This window comes from Rhagoletis pomonella, unplaced genomic scaffold, assembly GCF_013731165.1.
Source record: "Rhagoletis pomonella isolate Grant_MI unplaced genomic scaffold, Rhpom_1.0 Rhpom_scaffold_00007, whole genome shotgun sequence".
NCBI classification, from domain to species: Eukaryota; Metazoa; Arthropoda; class Insecta; order Diptera; family Tephritidae; genus Rhagoletis; species Rhagoletis pomonella.
Genome location: NW_023458561.1, coordinates 47,010,985 through 47,030,605, shown reverse-complemented (window position 1 = coordinate 47,030,605; position 19,621 = coordinate 47,010,985). Strand labels below are relative to the sequence as shown.

At 33.0% G+C, this 19,621-nt stretch overlaps 1 protein-coding gene across 1 annotated transcript in view; it reads left to right on the top strand.

The window, feature by feature from the left end:
- Positions 1-19,621, top strand: part of LOC118742924 (cyclic nucleotide-gated cation channel alpha-3) — a gene marked incomplete at its 3' end in the record, with an annotated part of 412,477 nt that continues 392,856 nt past the window's right edge. Inside the window, 1 exon segment of the mRNA XM_036475352.1 lies at positions 1-186.

Below are 19,621 nucleotides of genomic sequence, written 5' to 3'. Positions count from 1 at the left end.
AATACATCTGTGTTAAATACATATATGTAAAATTCATAAAAATTCATTTGTGTATATGTCCATACAAATGTCGAGCATACATACATAATTGAAGCGTAAAAAGACATAGAAAGAATAAAAGAAAAACAATAAGCCTACAAACGCGCTGTCATGCAGTTCTAAGTCAATTGTGGATGCTCAATTAAGGTAAGTTGAGCGTAAAATATATTTTCAACACATGCTTATTTAAACTTAAGCAAATCATGCAGTACTTGAATTAATTATTTGGTGCTGCCTTTTATTCAAAATAATTTATGCGTGAAGTCAGCAACCTTTACATACATACGTACATACATATGTACAATATGCATATGGGGCACTCCAGCCCAATGAGAACACCATTTGGCTTCGGATCTGCGATTTTTTCATAATTTTTTATATTATAGTACCAATTCAGAGAGGTCTCCCGGATTTTTTTTTTTAATTTTTTCGAGATATCGATTTTTGAAGAAAAGTTCCTTTAAGAACATAAAATCGAAAATATTTTTAAAACCGCATTTCCATAAAATTTCCGCAAATGTTTTAAATTTTCCAAAAACCACTACTTTCTTGAAAATTTCTTCTTAAAAAACTTAAAATGACACAAAAAACGCCAAAAAAACGTACATAAATTTAATTTTGATACAGATCGTAGATTACGGATCTGTACACCGTTTTTCTAAATCAGGTAATTTTCCCAGGATATTTTCATTATAAGTTTGCATTGTGAATGACATCGAAAATGTTACTCATACGCCATGTACGAGTATGTACAAATACGGTCATGTATGATGTGGCGTATGAGTAACATTACATATTTCTTGGCCTTATTTCAAACAAAAAATTATTGCATATTTTCATATATATATTGATTTTTAGGCAAAAGAAGAGGCGTTAATACAAATTTAAAGATAAATAAAATATTATATATTAATATAAATATTTGTTATTTTTTTTTAATTTTTTCCTTGTTAAAATTGCTTGACCTGGTAATATAGATCGGTGATCGAGGAACCAATCTTAAGTTCACGTGTTATGGCGGTTTTTTTGTGTCATTTCCAAACTCCTTACAATGTAATAGAATCTATTTTTCAGTTTTTTTTTTTTTTAATTAACTAAAAACTTACAAATTGTGTCTTTCTCGTATTCGTTTAATTCAGAAATTTTTGGTATGAAATATGAACAGGAAGTATTTAATGCTACTCGTACGCCATGTACGTTTGATCGAATTTTAAGGAAAATGAAAACAATTGTTTACGCAAATGTTTATGTTATGTTTAGAAATTATCCCTTTTTTTATTATTAAATTGGAAGCAGTGACTATGCTTAAAAGCTATGGAATGAGTGAAATTTTCAAGAAAATCTATCAGTACTCGATTTTTGGAAATCAACATTTTATATTGAAATTTGAAAATTTTATAGAAATACGGGTTTGAAATTTTTTTTTCGATTTTATAATCCAAGTGCATTGGAAATGAAAAACTTCAAAAAGGGTTCCCAATAGGCCGCTTTTTGCGTAAAGCTATGGTCAGTTACAAATCTCCAAATGGTGTCCGAATTGGACTGGAATGCTCCATATACATACATACATACACACGGATATTTTCCTATCCACGATTTATGCCACTAATTCCTGGTTAAATGCTAAATTGCCTAATTACATGCCATTAATTTTAGCTGGACATTTAGACGCGTTTCAGGCGTTTAATATATAGTTATTCGCGCTATTTTTTAATTGGCTTTAAACTTTTTTTGTTTTGCAAAACTTATCAACACACATACATACATACATATGTACAGCAGTGTTGGTAATGGATTATGACAAAAACTATGCATAGAAATAAATGCCACAAACACACGAACAACAGTTACAACAATGGCACTCACAGAGCAGATTACAAAATTTAATTACGTGTAAACTAGTAGTTGAAGCTGAGTGACTGTGGCTGTGGTTATTCGAGTACATACTGTACGCGTAATACGATGTGGCGTTAACGCAGCAAGCAAGCAGTGTTGCATCATCCGTGTTGTGCATTCTTGCAGTTAGAATGCTGATTTTATTGTTGTTGTTTTAAAGAGTTGTTGCCGATGCAAAATGAAAGTTGGTTACGGTAACTTTTAATGTAATTTGTTAAATGTTAGAAAGATCATGCGATGCTTCAGCGCCATTGCCACACTAAAGTAGTGGAAAATATGTATTAATTATTGTTTGCCACATTTACGCTAATTACTTTATTTAACTTGAAACTCCTATTTTTATGCGAAAATGTACATTATCTTCTGTCGTTCATACAGATTAAGATTTGATTGCGAAATTGTATTTAAATGAAAACTTAAATAACATATACCAAAAAAAAGTAAAAATAAATCGCGCTATTTTTTTTCCAAATGTTCACTATATATTAGACTGCATCACTGTTTTTCCATTGGAATTATAAAATCTATTATATTTTAAGACGTCCGCCGAAATTTTCCGGAAAGATATTAAGATTTAAGCAAAAATGGAGGTTTTATTCATAAGAAACTAAATTTTTGGAGGTATTTTCAAATCGGTCCAGCTCACGTAAATCTTAATATTTTTCCGAAATAGTATTAAAATATAATAGATTTGATGATTGGAAACACAATGGAAACACAGTACCGATTTTTTTTTGTGTGGGGAGTGATACAGTCTAATGTACATATAAATGCATACATATTTTGAGATACAAGTTTTTTTTTTAAAGTTTCATCCTTCGTAGATACATATCGTCACCTGAAATACAAAAAGAGGTAGCAACATCGTCACTGAAATGGAAAAAGTCGTGACTAATAATTTTTTTTTATAAAACGATGAAATCCATCATATCAATCAAAAAGTGAATTTTAAATTTTTTATAAGTTACGACTTATGGCATTTCAGGTGACGATATAAAAATGTATTAATCTGTACAAATGTAACAATCGAGTGTCACTGCCCTAAAATTTTATGCAATTAAAAAAAAATTCAACAAATTTTCGTAAAAGTTTCGTGTTTTTTTTAATAGATTCTGAGTATGCAGTTTTGTAGCCCATTGAATTCTAGTAGAATAAAGTACAAGTTTCAAATGGCTAAAAATTAAGATTGATTTTTTAGAATTTTTAAATAGCTCGAAATTTGTACGAAAGTGTGTTGATTTTTTTTAATATTGCACAAATTTGGAATCTTGGATTTACACGGGGTTTGCTGATGAATGAACTATATTTTTATAAAATAAGTAACCAAAATTAAATTACAAAGTGCTTTATTAAAAGTGCTTTATTTTGAAGAGAGTTGCCACCGGTTTAAACTATAACTTCAATATAATGAAATACTACAATATGGATGTCAAAGGAAAGAAGAGCATGCCACCAATTTAAAAAATCGAATTCACTTTATGTAAAAGAACACTTCCCAAATGGAATATCCTTCGTCTTTACACACAGTGTTGGTATATGATAAAGTTTTTTTTGTAAAAGAACTGATTCAATGAAATTAGACACATTCACCATGTTCTGGAACTTCGGGATAATAAGCAAGTTTTTTTTTTTAAATAAAAGTTATAATTTTTGGTGATACAATTTATTTTCTTTTTTACTACATCGTTCAACTTGACATCTCGTGAATTCTTTTAAACGTTTATCATTCTAAACTTTTGATCACTTTATCGCATATATTTACTGGGCAGTATCTCGGACAAAACTCTCTTTGGCTTTCATTTACTTCATTTGTATTGTGGCCTCAGACAAACTGAGACTATAACTAAAAGCAGCTGCTATATATTGTGAATTCGAACACATATTTGAACTCAAATATGTGTGTGTTTATGGGCCCACTTGCATACTTTATAATGATATTCAGGAAAATTAAGTTTATTTATTCAACTTCATCTCGACCTATGAAATTCATACAAAAAACCACAGGCAACAAAGTAATGTATTTACGAAAAAAAAACAAAAGATTGAGCAGAAATGACATGATGTGTTACCAACAATGCAGCATACATACAAAGTAGAATATTTATTACAAAAAACAAAAAAAAAAATAAAATTGCGCGCAATATTCCTTCATTGCCTGCATTTGAACGTAAAAATGATGTCCTGTTTGCCAAGAAAGAAATTGTAATTTAAAATTTTATTTGCCTAAATATCATTGCACCTTCGCTTGTGCTTATTATATTCGTGCTTATTTTTATAGAAACAATAAAGGTGAAATGTGTACAATTTCATTTTTCCTCGCTCCCACTCTCTCTCTCCCCCAGCGCGTATGCCTTTATCAAATTCAGGAAATTTGTTTGCCATTTGTGGCAACTGTGTTCCCACTCGATGTCTTTCTACAATTGCGTTCTCATCCTCCCTAAAGAGGTTTTAATGTTTTACATACACACTCCCGTCTTTAACGTTGCAGCATTGTATTGCCGCTGTCACCTTCTGCTTAGAATTCTTGGCCAATTGAACGTTAAAAAGTTCAGTCACGTTCATGCTGCAGAAGGATTTTATGATTCAAATTTCTTTGCATTGCGGTTCGCTCGATTTTTGTTTTGCCCAATGGACTAGGCAGGCAGGCGGGCAGACAGCCGTTGACTGGACCAATTCTCCGATATTAGTCTTCCGTATGCCATGATGGTTGAAAAGTGCGTGCGTGCTTATTTTGTTTAGAAAACAATGAAACACGAAAAGAAGCTAATGCGATGTTTAGAGTTGCCAACCAGTATAGGAAAACTGGAGAAAACTCTAATAGGCTGAAGGCACTTCAAAGCATGCTCAAAAACAAATCGATTTAATAGTTTTCCAAATATCTCGTGAAGGGGGCGAGGAGAAAATTTGAAGAAAACCACACATACACGCATCAAAATTCTCTATGAAGAGAAATATTAAAAATTTTTTTTTTTCTTGAACAATGTTTCACTTAAAATTTTTTGACAAAAAAAAAAAATAGTTTTCGAAAAGATGCCATCTCAAAAAAAAAAAATTGAAAAAAATTACAATGAGTATTGCGAAATATTTAAGTATAGTATTACGGGGTGCACTCTACAATAATTTGAGTATATAAGAAAAAACAAGTAAGAGCAGCGCTGTCTTAGGCTATGCCGAAGGCTTCATACCTTCCATGAGCAGCTGAAAATTTTACTTTAACAGATTACTGCATTTGAATAAATTTATATATTCACAGCAGGCATAGATAGAGGAGATACATATATAAAAAATCATATCTAAACAATCAGAGGTATGGAAGATTTACCTTATATAGCACCAATCTAAGTGATTTCCACTGCTGTGTGATCGGTACGTAAACCGGTAACACAATTTAATGGGTTTAGCTTCCTACATAAAGAAGATACATATATCGCAAAAACTGACTTTGTAGACTTTGTATTATTATTTAAAAAATAGCTTACGAAATTTATCGGCTTTAGCTGTCCAAATAAAGTAAAACCCCATACATATCTTAACAATCAGTTGTATGTTGATAATGAGTGAAAATAGTGCGAAATTTCATGTTTCTAGCTGCATAAATGGAGGAGTTATGATAAAAGACCTCATATCTGAACAATCAGTTGTATGGGAGCTATATGTAAAATTGACCCGATCTTTGTTATTTTCACTGTAAGTATTCTGTTAATAATGAGTGAAAACGGTACAAATTTTTATGTTCCGAGCTGCATAAATGAAGAAGTTATGGCAAAAAATCTCATATCTGAACAATCAGTTGTATGTTGGATATAGGTTCTAGCGACCCGATCTTCGCCATTTTCATCGAAAGTATTCTTTTGATAATAAGTGACAACAGTGCAAAATTGCATGTGTCTAGCTAATTAAATCGAGGAGTTATACCCGATCTTTGAAATTTTTACTCTAAGATTTCTGTTGATAATGGGTGCAAGTATTGCAAAATTTCATGTTCCTAGCTGCATAAATGGAGAAGTTATAACGAAAAATCTCATATCTGAACAATCAGTTGTATGGGAGCTATATGTTATAGTGGTCCGATTCTTTCGGTTCCGACAAATGATTAATACATTTTAAAAATACACCCACCTACCAAATTTGATCCGGATATCTCTAAAACTGAGAGACTAGATTGCATACAAACAGACAGACAGACGGACAGACGGACAGACGGACAGACGGACATGGCTAAATCAACTCAGCTCTACGTTCTGATCATATAAGTATACATTTTCATGGGTCTATCTCTTTTTGTTCTGGTACTTACAAACATCGGACCAAAGTTATAATACCATTTCATGCTCATGAAAGGTATAAAAATCCATTGGAAATAGCTTTTCAGTGGGATAAGGACTTAAGGTGTGCTAGCTGAATGACAATCGGAGAATTCTCATTTCCTTAGCTTTTAAAGAGACTATTCGAGGATAGATGGCGCCTAAAGTAGCCATATGCTGGTATCATGCTTAACTCTTGCATTTTCAGTTTTCGCTAAATATGAGCCGATAATTGCATTTGGTCTGATTTGTGATCCCTACAACAGCATTTTTCTAATTCGCTTATTTACGTTATCGATGAAACCCGCCTTCCATTTACAGCCTTGAAAAAGTTAAAAATCTCTTATTTAAAATATCAAACGCTTGCAGGTAACAGCTACGGTCATTGACTGGGTCCGGAATTATTCCAAATGGGTATGACCATACAAAGCTCAACAGCTTTTCAGGTCACAGCTTTCATTGACATCATTAAGTTCTAAAATTTCGTGCACAGCTTTCTATACTATTTTTGTTAGGTATAAAAAAAAATATTAATTCAGAAGGTCGCCAGGAAGTCAATAGAATGTCTTGGGCAATTACTTTCCTTCAAATTTTCCTAACGGTCTCCCAGACAAATTTTCGATATGAAGTTTACAGAAAGTAAAATAGCAAATAGTATTCCTAAAAATATGCAACATTTATTTATTCAGTCTTGTATAAGCAACCCGCAAGAAATACCGACTATTTCTTTTTACTTTTTTTTGCGGTTTTCCGGGGCCTTTCTGGATTTTGTCGCGCTTCGTGTTTTATTTTTTAGAAGATTTCGGTATATGTATATCAGGATTTTTTCGGGATTTACGGGATTTGTCAACATTTTTAAAAGACTTTTTCGCTACATTTTGACACTCTTCGGGAACTTCCAGCTCCAAAAGTACCATACAAAAATTCAAAGCAAAAATTACTGATAAATTATCTGTTAACAAAATAGCCGACAAGCTTTGTTATTTATTTTAGAGTTGAAATAAAAAAAATTCAAAAACTGTCGGTACATATGTACATACATATATACATACATACATATTTGTTTTGAAGAAAACCAATCCTCGGCACGGCCTCCGAAACAAACCACAGCTTGCTTGCATTTGTCTCAAATAATTTTATCTTTAACGTGCCTTATTTAATCATTTGAAATTTTATTGCTTTTTTAAATAAGTGTACGAATATTTTTCGTGATGGCATTTGTTATCCCTTTTAAAAGCTTTTTCAGTATGTTATCGATAAATTTTACGATAATGTTATCGATATATTTTTCGATAATATTATCGTTACATTTTTTAATATTTTTAAAATTAACGCTACCGATATACTCATCAGCCCTACTACCGATACTGCAATCGATAAATTCATCGATACCGATATCCTTAAGATTTTATAAATTCTTAAGAAATCCGTCCATTACTAGTTAATTTTCAATCTCACATACACATTCCGTTAAAAAAGTATTCATGCTCTACTGCCCTATTTTCCCCAAATATGGCAATCCTGTCCGACTGCATATTTGTAAAAAACTGCAAACACCCAAACGTGTCTCCAAATGAAAAAAGCAATTTTCAAGTTATTAAAAATGCAAATAAAATATAATTTGAAATATGAAATAAATTTTAGAATTTAATTAAATTGACCTACCATAAAAATTCGATTGCTACAAGCTTCTTTGGCTATTTTGTATTTTGCTGCATTCATGGAAAATAATTAAAATTTGTATCTCTCGTTTGGTCATTCAATAAAAAATAAATATCCATTCATTCTAACACATTGTTATGCCAATCATGTGCGCAGAAACACACATACATACATACATAAATGTGAAATAAAAAAATAAAGTATGTAGATGTGCAGTTATATGTACATATGTATGTATATCCATGGATATTTTCCTCCTGAGTGCTTTTCTTTACAAATGTCAGTCAGTTCATTGTTAACAGTTGTTATCATGTTTAATTCAAATTTTTTAATTGCCTTAGAAAACTCGGGATACACACTTTGCATAAATAAATAATTAGGCACATTTGGTTTCAACAACTTTAAGTCAAACTCATCTCACGGCCAATGTTTGTGTGTATATGTACATAAGTATGTATGTGCATACTCCATTAGGGTGGCACAAAATTATATGAGAAATTTTTAAAGTTCTGTAGATTTTCAAATACCTAGCTTTTAGCGCGATTAAATTAAACAAATTAGCCTTGCTTATCCAGAAATAATTGTTCCTAATTTTATTTAACCAGGCAAGTATATTACTGCTAAAATAATTAATTAAATGAGCTATCTTGAGAACATAACTGAAATGTCTAAAAATAAAATATTGTTTAGCGTTATTGGCTCGTTTACTCAACCTTTTCTTCAGTACTCTTCGGCCACTGTATTGCGAAATAAAACACTAACTTCCCGTTATTTGTACACCAAGTACTTATGCACAACGCCTGATACACATTTGAACTCACTGATAGCTTGCTAATTCACGGTTGAACTCCAACTGCTCGCTCTCTGTTCACGGTTTCACACCTTTATACACCTGTATCGCCCTGCGTTATAGCCTACGGTGACCATCCGTCCTGTATTAAACGGGACAGTCCTCTTATTTGACTCATTGCTCTGGTAATTTATTTATTTTATACGGGACGCCAAATGTTCTGTATTTCTTTTAATGCCCTGTATTTGTCCCGTATTCGGTGTTTGGTATTTCGAAGCTTTAACCTCTCATTAAAATGGCATGCCTATGAGCCAGTTTTAAGGGATGTTGGTATACGATTGTAATTCTTTCCATAAACAGTAATGCATCATGTCACTTAGACACGGTAGTCGTCTTCTTCTCTCTTCTTTGCCCACAGACCATTTATGTTCATATTTAAATTATTCTTATGGTTCAGCTACCCACCGACGGAGCGCCCTTCCGTAAATATCAATACATCAAGCGAGAGAGAGAAACCTCTCTATGGGTAACGAAAACATCACGGTCCTACGTTAGTGAGTTTTAATTAACACAAAAATCCCATAAGATAGGTCGTGTCAATTGACATAGTCTCTGATTTTCATGCAGCAATCGAAAACACGATATTGTCAGACGATTATCGTCATACGTGATTCATGCCCAGTTTTGTAGCTCATTTAAATTGAGAATAATAAAGTTCAAGTGGAAAATGCTGCTCTTTTGCCTCTCTTTTAAAAAATTGTCGAACATACTTTGTATGAAAAAAATACGTAACACCGGCAACAAAAAAATCCAACCCATCGACAGCACTTTGCACTTTATTACATAAACATTTCGCGATTTTTTTTTTGTAAAAATTTTGCGGGGTAAAAATCTCAAGAGAAGTATCCTACACATTTGTGATATTACTATTAGAATGCTCTTTAAGATCTGAAAGTTTTTATGAAAAAAATTTGGGAAATTTTTTTTTGTCCCGTATTCGTATATGGCCACCGCAATAAGTTATAGCACGCATTATTTTCAACACTGGAACATTCTTATCTAAATCTTCTGACATCGAAACTTCCAACAGATTGTTTGCTTTTTTAGTGTGCATATGTACACGCCCGATTCTAAAGAATTTTTGTAAGGCGGTTTCGAAAAAATTATTTATATTTGCTTTTCGCCGAACCCTAATTTTTAAGCATTTCGTTGGCTCCTATGCACATGCAAATACATATACTATGTATGTAGATTCGGCAAAATTTTTTTTTTTATAATAATTCTACTGGAATAATCAAAATACTTCTTTAGCTAAATTATAATGATTTTTGGAGAACTTTAATTTACTGACACTAGGGTGGTACTTTAGAGTGCTAGGAACTAAGATCTGATGCGTAAGTACTAGAACGAAGTACTTGGGGCCAATGAACCCTGGAACATAAAGAACATCGTTATATAGCATAATTTAAAATTTATTTATCCGACTGTAAATGGCGAAGATTTGACGAAAAATGTAAAAAGGCTCCCAACGTGGGGCTAAAAAGATTTATTTTTCAAACTTGCCTAGCAAAAGTGCTTTAATACTCAGGGGTGTACAGCGAACTTTTTTTTTCCGGTACGGTCTAATGTACATATGTACATTAAATATGCTACATATATGTTCAGTTGCTTTCAGCTTGTGAGCATGGTGGTTACGGCAGCTGCCTGGCTGGATTATACTTAAATACAGCTGGTTGGTTTCACGTTTTTTAATACCAAATTAATTGTACTCTCGATATTAATAACCAAAAAGTAGCAACACTGTTTACGAAAACCAAATATCAGTGAAAACTTTTGAAAACAAAAGCCTAAAGTAACAATACGAGCTATGAGCAAACGATTTTGTTTTTAATTTTAATGAACTTTCAACGCCAACTTCCCGCGAGACTAATTTATCCGTGCAAGCACAAAGAGGAAAAATGAGAGAAAAAACAAAAAGCAAAAAAATAAAAATTAAAACCAACAAGAAGCTGCGCGTTAAAACGCATGGCAAGCCTTACGCTGATGTTGCCACTGTGGCTGCGTTTGCTATAGCCGCATTGCGTCACTTAATTTCAAATGCAAATTTCCGCAAAAGTACAAAAACTACAAGAACACAACAACAAGTTAAGAAAACAACATCACGTAGGTAATGCACGAAATATGAAGTGCCTCCTATACCATTTACTTAGTTTCATTTTCATATTCATGAGCTTAAATGAGCAGCTAAAACAACAACACAGCTGCAGAAACTGTACCATTCGACAGCGCAAAGAAAACGGCTAGAGCACCTCTACTTCTTATTCATTTTAAGCACAAACATACATAGATACACTTGAAGTGCAGGAGGAGCCTTCTCTTTTTCACAAAGGCGTTGGATCTACTTTATTCAAGTGGTGCTAGTTAATTTCGACTGTATCTTCATTGCTGCAAGCTAGAGTCTGGTTAGGGGAGAAATTATGACGTTTTAAAGCTTTAAGTTGAAAACCGCTTGGCTGGTTGTGGTAATTTTCAAAAGCTTAGCTCAAATATGCAAAAGCCTTGAACATAAATATTTACATATTGTTTGCATATAAGCACCCCAGTTAAAAGAATTCCACTTCTAATAGCAGTGAAACTATTCAAATTGTGTCTTACTTATAAAATTGTATTGAAATGATTAGGATACATGTACAGTGGCGGGCAAATAAATAAGGACGCGACATTTTAACAATTTTTTGCAATTTTTAGTTCATTCCCTTAATGTTTCTTACTTGTTTAGGAAAGAATATTTCATTGTAACGAAAACCATGTAAGTCAGAATTTTAAACTTGGTACGAAAATTTGGAAAATTCGACAAAACTTCTTCAAAATCTGAAACTTTTTAAACTGAATCTTTAGCAAAAATTGTGGTATGCAGTTTTATAGTTCATTCACTCGAAGTAGCTAGGGCTTACCGTTGATTTTTGGCAATTTTTTTTTTGCTGGCGGTGTCACGCACTTTTTCACACAAAGTATATATGTATGTTCGAAGCTTTTTTAATTGGAGGAAACTGCACACACCTTCAGCAAAAAAAAAAAAAAGTCAAAAACCAACGGTAAGCCCCAGCACTTCACTCACTTGCACTTTATTATATTAAAATTGAATGGGCTATAAAACTGCATACCAAAACTTTAGCTAAAAATTTTGATTAAAAAACTTCGAATTTTTAATGAAATTTTGTCGATTTTTTCTAACTTTTGTTCAATGTCTGAAATTCGAACTTAAATTTTTAATAAAAATTATGAAATTATGATGAACATTGGTTAAAATTCGTAGATTTTTTATAAGACTTTTTAATTTTGACTTACATGGTTTTTGTTGAATAATGAGCTATATTTTTATGAAAAAATAATTAACACTAGATAAACGAAAAAAAGCCGAAACTTGCTAAAATGACGCGTCCCTATTTGTTTGGCTACCACCGTATGTAGCCCACTTGTATGTACTGCCAATTTTTTTACTTCGTCTTCTTAATATTTTGCCCATCTTTCCGTTTGGGCCGAGACAAAAAAAAATTCACCAATTTCCTCTGTTTTTCGCCAGTTTTAATTAATAATAAGACCAAGATAAAGATAAAGATTAAGATCAAGATTATAAAGAATAAGGTTAGGACTAAGATTGGGAATAAGAATAAGATTAATAATGGGATTAAGAGGGAAAATAAGATTCAGATTAAGATAAAAACTAAAATTAAGATTAAGATTAAGATAAGGACTAAGATTAAGAATAGGATTAAGACTAAGATTCAGATTATGACAGGGATTAATTTTAACAATAAGACTAAGGTTAAGATTTAAATTAGGACTGAGATTAAGATTAAGACCAATATTAAAATAAAGACTAAAAATAAGATTCAGACTAGGATCAAGATTAAGATTAAGACTGAGATTAAGATTAAGATAAAGATTAAGACTAAGGTTAAGATAAAGATTGAGATTATAACAAGGATTAATATTAAGAACAAGACTTAGGTTAAGATTAAAATTAAGATTAAGATTAAGATTAAGATTGAGATTAAGATTAAGATAAAGATTGAGATTAAGATTAAGATTAGGATTAAGATTAAGAAATATTTAAACTAAGACTAAAAATAAGATTCAGTCTAGGATTAAGATTAAGATTAAGACTAAGGGTAAGATTAATATTGAGATTAAGATTAAGATTAAGACGAATATTAAGATTAATGCCAAGAATGGTTTTAAGATTAAGATTAATGTCAAGATTATCTTTAAGACTAAAAAAAGATTAAGTTAAAATTAAGATTATGATAATGATTAAGATTAAGATCGAAAAGGTGCAGAACCATACGAACATATATAATATGGTGCGCTATACGCGTAATAGGAAGAATAAGGTGGATTTTTTTTTCAATGCTGTGATATGCCCTTACCGGTAGCAATTTTAAGATTTATTACAATATAGCTCAGCTCATAATTTTTAGATTAATCTAGTTAGCAAACTTTTTTTATCATGTCGAGTTCATTTCTTAATTGAAGACTTATAAGTCAGGACGTGCACGCAGCGTACGGATAGTTACACTTGAAAAAAATTCGAATGACGTTGTCTGAAAGAGACAGTGCGGAGATTTTGTAACCAGTTAGCGAAAATTTTCGGATCACTATCGCTACTTGCCGACGTTTGGTATCAATTAATAGTTACAAGATGATCTCCCAACAGGAGTCGTGCCAGCGACGCTTAAGCGCATCAAAATTTTACTCTTTTAGGAGCAGCTGAAACACTGTAGAACTTTTCTTTTTTTTTTGGCTGGCATTCAACTGCTTGTTTGTGAAATTTACTCATTCAAGAATCAGCATGCGGCACGAACCGCACACCACGCAGAAAGCAGCGACTAAGATGAAGTGTTTGTACTTAGTTTTGAGTGAAACATGCCTGCTCGGCTAATGTGGATCTGTCGAGGAAGTAGGAGAGAAGAAGTAAAAGAAGAAGAATGCTCGCGTTCATCTCCACGACTGATGGATTACAATGTTTTTAGCGCAGTCACTGTAGCAACAATTGCATGGCAAACGTAATTTCACTTGCACTCTAACTGTGTCTCTACCAAGTATTTACAACATTCACTTTTGTGTGCGTTCATCTAACTCTTGCGATTCACAGTCCATGGCATTACGTATACGCCATGGTAACCCAAAAGCATTGCTGCCTTAGTGGCGCATAAGTAATTAGCGCATACTCTTTTTTTTCACCTTATTCTTTGGGTTTGCAATAGGTGTTGAGCTCAAAAGTTTTAATGCAATACTTACAATTAAATACATTCAAGTGTTCTGCTTCGTGCTACTTATGGATGTACATATGTAAGTATGTGTTGCTTCAGTGTTATTTATTGCTTATCTCGTTTTTACTTATGTTGCTGCTGGCACTTTGTAAGAAGGGTAAGGTAAGGAAGTCGTAGAAATACATAGTTGGAAAATATTATAACTTTTAAAGGGCAAAGGCATTCAGAAATGCTTTCAATTTAAATTTTTTCTTTACACGAAAAGAGGGGAAATTCACTTTGTGTTTAAATAATTTAAATAACTAGCAAATGCTATAACTATACTTACATACTTGCAACTTACTTGCTTAAACCTAGCTACTTATTAACATAATAACTACAACGAATTTTGTTAAATAATTTGGACTTAATTAGCTACTACATTTACTTATAAAATTACAAGAGCTTTCAATGAACTTTTGTTGCAGTTTTTGTTGGAGTATCCTTTGTCCTTAGTTTCTGTAGATGATTTACCAAAGTTTGCTCAACAGCAGCTGTATAAATGACGTATGTTTTTTGCTCGTATGTTTGTAATATTGTGATTAGTCGGATAAGCGGTTGTTTGATCACTTTCAAACGCAGTTGCGCCTAGAGCTGATATATTCGTCCGTAAAACCAAGAAAGATCTGTGAACTGTGCAGTTTGGTGCTACCTAAGTAACTGGTTGTTAAAAGTACAGTTTGCACTTTTAATTAATTTGAATATAGCTCTATTATTAGACCGTAATTAGAAAAAAAGTTGTATTTTTTTTGTTTTTTATTTAGGTCGCAAACTTTCCGCCACTGAATCCCTGAACCTGAGTATCCCGAAAATTCTTGAAAAGCGCCAAACAACGAAAGGTTTCAAAAAGTTCCAAAGCGACTAGAAAAGCGCTTTAAGAGTACATAGAAATGCTGAAAAAAAAAATTCAGAAAAACCCAAAAAACCATGAATAGTTAATGTTTTGTCAATACTAAAAGTCAAAACTATTAAAGTCATGTTGGAATCATATTACACAATGTGAGACGACTCTCTAACCTAACCTTCGTAAAATAAATAATTTTTTAGCTATTTTTTTGTTTCGAAATTTAAAATTAACTTTTATTTACAGCCCCTCAACAAAACTAATAAAATTTTGATCAATTATCCATCCGCTTCTTTAGTCCATACTGCAATTAGTTGGACGATATCCAATATTTACATGCTTATGATAAATTGTTTCATTAGTTGTTTGTTATTAGGTTCGTCATAGTTGCAATAAATGTATCCAGCGTCTCAGTTGTTCTACTTCACACAGTTTAGTCCTTTTAACGGCATTTCAACAACATACATTGAGCTTTGTGTTATACGGTGTTCGCATGAGGCAATTTTACAGGCAAATTTTAGTTGAAAGAAACAATCGCCTGGTGTGAACGGCCTTTCAATCAATCGCATGCAATGAAGTTGGGGTGCAGCCAACTTTTGATTCAACTAATCACCTCTAAAATTGCCTGCAAAATCACCTCATGCGAACACCGTATTACTACTCTGTAGCGGCACGCAGCTACATACACACTTTTTATACTTTCTTGTATATGTATTTGTTTTGAGGCAAAATTAATTAGCCTTAAAATGATAAAATGAGCAGCCAAACAATAAACTATGCAAACAGAGTAGACAGAAATGATTAAACAAACAGTTGTATGAGTGATCGAGTGCATAAACATACATATACATATACTATACGTATAAACATACATACACATTATTTGTATATACTACATATATACTTTTGTGCATACACACAAATAAATATGTACAATAATCAACTACTACAACTTGTGTGAATTAATGAGCATCAAAAAGAGCTGGAGGCAATTTGAGAAAGAACAACGAAAAATATGTTTGCCGTTTGTGGTTTATGTGTAAACAGTGTTGAAAATTTGTTAAATTACAAATTAACATGAGCAAACAACGAAACAAAAGCTATGTTAGAAAAGCGTAAAACTAAACGACTACGTATACAAAGAAAAGTAGCAAAAGTATGGAAAATGGTAAGATTTAAGGATCTGAAGGACTTTATTTTACATTCTAACTACATATGCTTGTCTAATGATATCCACTGGGGCCGCTGATAAAATGGCACCAGAACTAGTGACTAGTCGCTTTAAAGTGTAAAAATAAAACTTTGGGCCAGTTGCTGAGAAAATTGCGATATTTGACCCAGTCAACTTCATTCGGAAATATTGGATCATTTTGTAAGTTATTGCGAGGATAGTAGAAGGGAAGTGGTCAGAAGATACATGGTTAAAGCGAAGAGCCCGCTATTATTGAACTACGTTCGTTTCCTTTCCTTAGATATAACAAAATCTGTGAGGTCGGGGACATATTGTCGGCCAGGAGATTGGTTCGTCACTTGGCACGACGTCAGGTCTTTCGTCTATCGGGATCCTCAACGGGCGCGTTTTAGTCTCCAGCGGCTAAGAATTTGAGGCCAAGACTTGAACTGTCAGTATTACTATATTTGGGAGGAACGTATATAGGTCAGAGATGCCAGATCGAAATAAGAAAATCGGGGTTTCAATCGATTCGAATCGAAATAAAAATAATCGATGCTGGAAGAAATCGGCAAGAAATAAATTCATCTCCCAAAATCGAGACATATATTTGGTCAAATAGCGTCTTTTACTTCATTTTTAAAAAGAAACTAAACTCGGCAATCTGATCATACTGTTATTTTAATTTTTAAAGCATACATACATTTTGCATAACAGTTTCAATATTCAGATTTATTCAAAAGCAATCGAGTAGCAATTCGTAAATACTTTGAAAAAAAAATGATAAACAATGTATGCCAATGTGTGTAACGGTAAAAACGTTTCTTTTTCACTTAAATATGTGCAGAATTTTGAAAAAAATTAAAATTTGCATTCCGGAGTCGCGACAGGTCATTCATACAATTTTGTTCGCAAAGTTGCCATTTCACCAAAAATGCCTAGATTCTCATAAAAATTTCTGTCATTTAATGATTAGTGGAAATTCATCAATAACCCTATTTAAGGAAATGATTACTTTATTTTGATTTTTTTTCTATCACAAATGAGAAAAAATTTTATGTTTTACTTCGAAACTAAGCTCTATTTTAAAAAGTGTATAATACAACGGAGCTTACATATATGGGAAAATATTTTGAGATGAATTTTTTTTTATCAAAATAATTTTTTTTTTCAACATAGTAGCACAATTTTTTCATAAATGATCACTTGTCAAGCCAATTTAAGTACATGGTAACCCAATGAGCTTATGTTTTTTAATTGCTACTCTATTTAAATATATTTTCAAAATTGTTTTCTATTAACCCGGTCAAGTTATATTTTGAAGGTTGCAGTAACTGGCAAAATACTGAAAATTGGTACCAATGATACGAACGTCATAATAAACGAAATGTGAAGGGTCACATAAATTGATTTAAAAAATTTTTCAGCTAAACCGCAAGGTTTATCATAAAAATTGGTTAAACAAACGTGTAAATCATGCAATTTTGTATCTCTAAAACCCGTTATGAAACTTTTGTTCCTAAGAGTCACCATTTCTGGGATATAACGCCTCGAATATTCATTTTGTAATAATTCATTTAACTTATAAAATACTTTGAATTGAAGTTAATTTTTTAAAAGGTGGTAGTATAAAAAATTCAGTCTGTATGGCAGGTGTCACGGGCCCTTTTCAAAGAACCCACATTTTTTCCATGAGTATAGTATTGATTTCATATATATCTACGCCTAGTTCCAGTACTGTACCACACATACTTCCAGAGGTATGCAAGTAGCTAATTCCCCGAATCTGCAACATAACACCAACCTGCAGCTGCAGAGAATTGCATATCAAAGTCCAGCAAGTGTAGTGATTCCCACAAATTCGTGGGAGTGAATTTGCGATGAGCTGGTGACTGGAGTAAACGTCTGCGATTCCACGAAAACATCACAATCCACTTACAGCGCAGCCAGCGGCGTTCTCAGCAGCAACTGTGGCGACTGCAGCATCTGCGACCGTTAGTTAAATATAAGTAATATAATTAAGAATAGACGACACCGTTTCAAGTTGAAACTCACCGGCTCAGCCAATGCTGACCAGAAATAAATATATTTTGGAATACTAATAACCCGTCTTGATAATTTGCAGTAAGAAAAATTCCGTTTATATTTGAGGTGCCACGCCCCTTTGTTTAATCGGCTAAAGTTGGGCTAAATGACACCACTATGCGAAATTTCATTAATATCGGTTGAGTAGTTAAAGCGTGTGAAAGCGTAACAAACAAACCTTTCGCATTTATATCAGTAAAGATTATCCAGTACTGCCCATTAAATGAATTTTTAGAGGTGAGCATTTTTTTCACAGACCGAATTACACAAACAGAAAATATTACATCAGGGCTTATGAATTTTTTGACCTTGATTGGTTGTGCTCAACGAAAAACCAATATTAAGTAAAAAATTACGCACTGATCACGCGTATTCTGAAGAAAATTTTTCGGCAACGATCTGTAGCACATTGTCCTTTAACGTAGGATTCTTCTTCTGAAGAATTGAGGAAGTATATTTTATACCCATAACTGTAAAATAAGTACCGCTCAACGACTACCAAAAGAAAATTCACGTTTTTACATAAAATACTCGAAATACAGCTACAGTTATAAGCAGCCTTTTTTCTCGCATTTGGTAATTGTGGAACATTTGTTTAATACCTGTAATTTTATTCCTCAGCACCTACAATTAATGTCTGAAAACCCCGAGCTCTAGGTCAGACCGCTAAGGAAGTTATACCTTAATAAAAAGTAGATTTTGTGCGAGTCGCGCTAGAAATTTCCTAATTTTCTCGATTTTAGCAAGTAAACTGGTCATTTAAACCATTAGTTTTGTTTTGAATAACTATTTATTGATATTTACACATGGGTGGACAAACTTTAATGTTTATTGTGAAGATTGTACTTCTCTCAGGAAGGCGTTATGTTGGAGTTGGCGATGTGGAATTATTATAACTGGTTGCAGACCGGGGAAAGCTTGGTCTGCGCTAACTCTGGCCAGTTGATCAGGTGTCTCATTAGTAGATACTCTCCAATGACCTGGCACTCAGAGTACAGCAAACTCATTATGTTTATTAAACTGAGACTTGACAACTGAGACCTGCAATGCCGAACTAATTAGTTTGAAAGTAATTAGAGGGCTCGCCAATGCCCTACGTGCAGCTTGGCTATCACTGCAGACACATAATCTCCTTCCACTCCACCTATTTTCCATCACGTCTTCCATGACTTTGATGATTGCAAATACCTCAACCTAAAAGACCGAAGCATACTCCCAAAGGCGAAAGTGAAGCTTATCTCCATTTACTTCCCTGAAGACTCCAGATCCTGCCCCAGAGTCAGTTTTGAAGCCATCAGTGAAAATTCGACAATGTGTGAGTCCGGGCTCAGTGCTGGTATTAAACCAATAATAAGCCTCAGAGAATTCAACATTATAGCCTTTAAGGCTTCTCCACGTATGAAGGCACAAAGCACTTGGCGATTGTTCTTTGAAGTTTAGCAAGCAGATTTCCCACGCTATTGGTTGAGACTCTGCTACACCATACCATGGATGCATAGCTGTTTATGTGTCTGATCA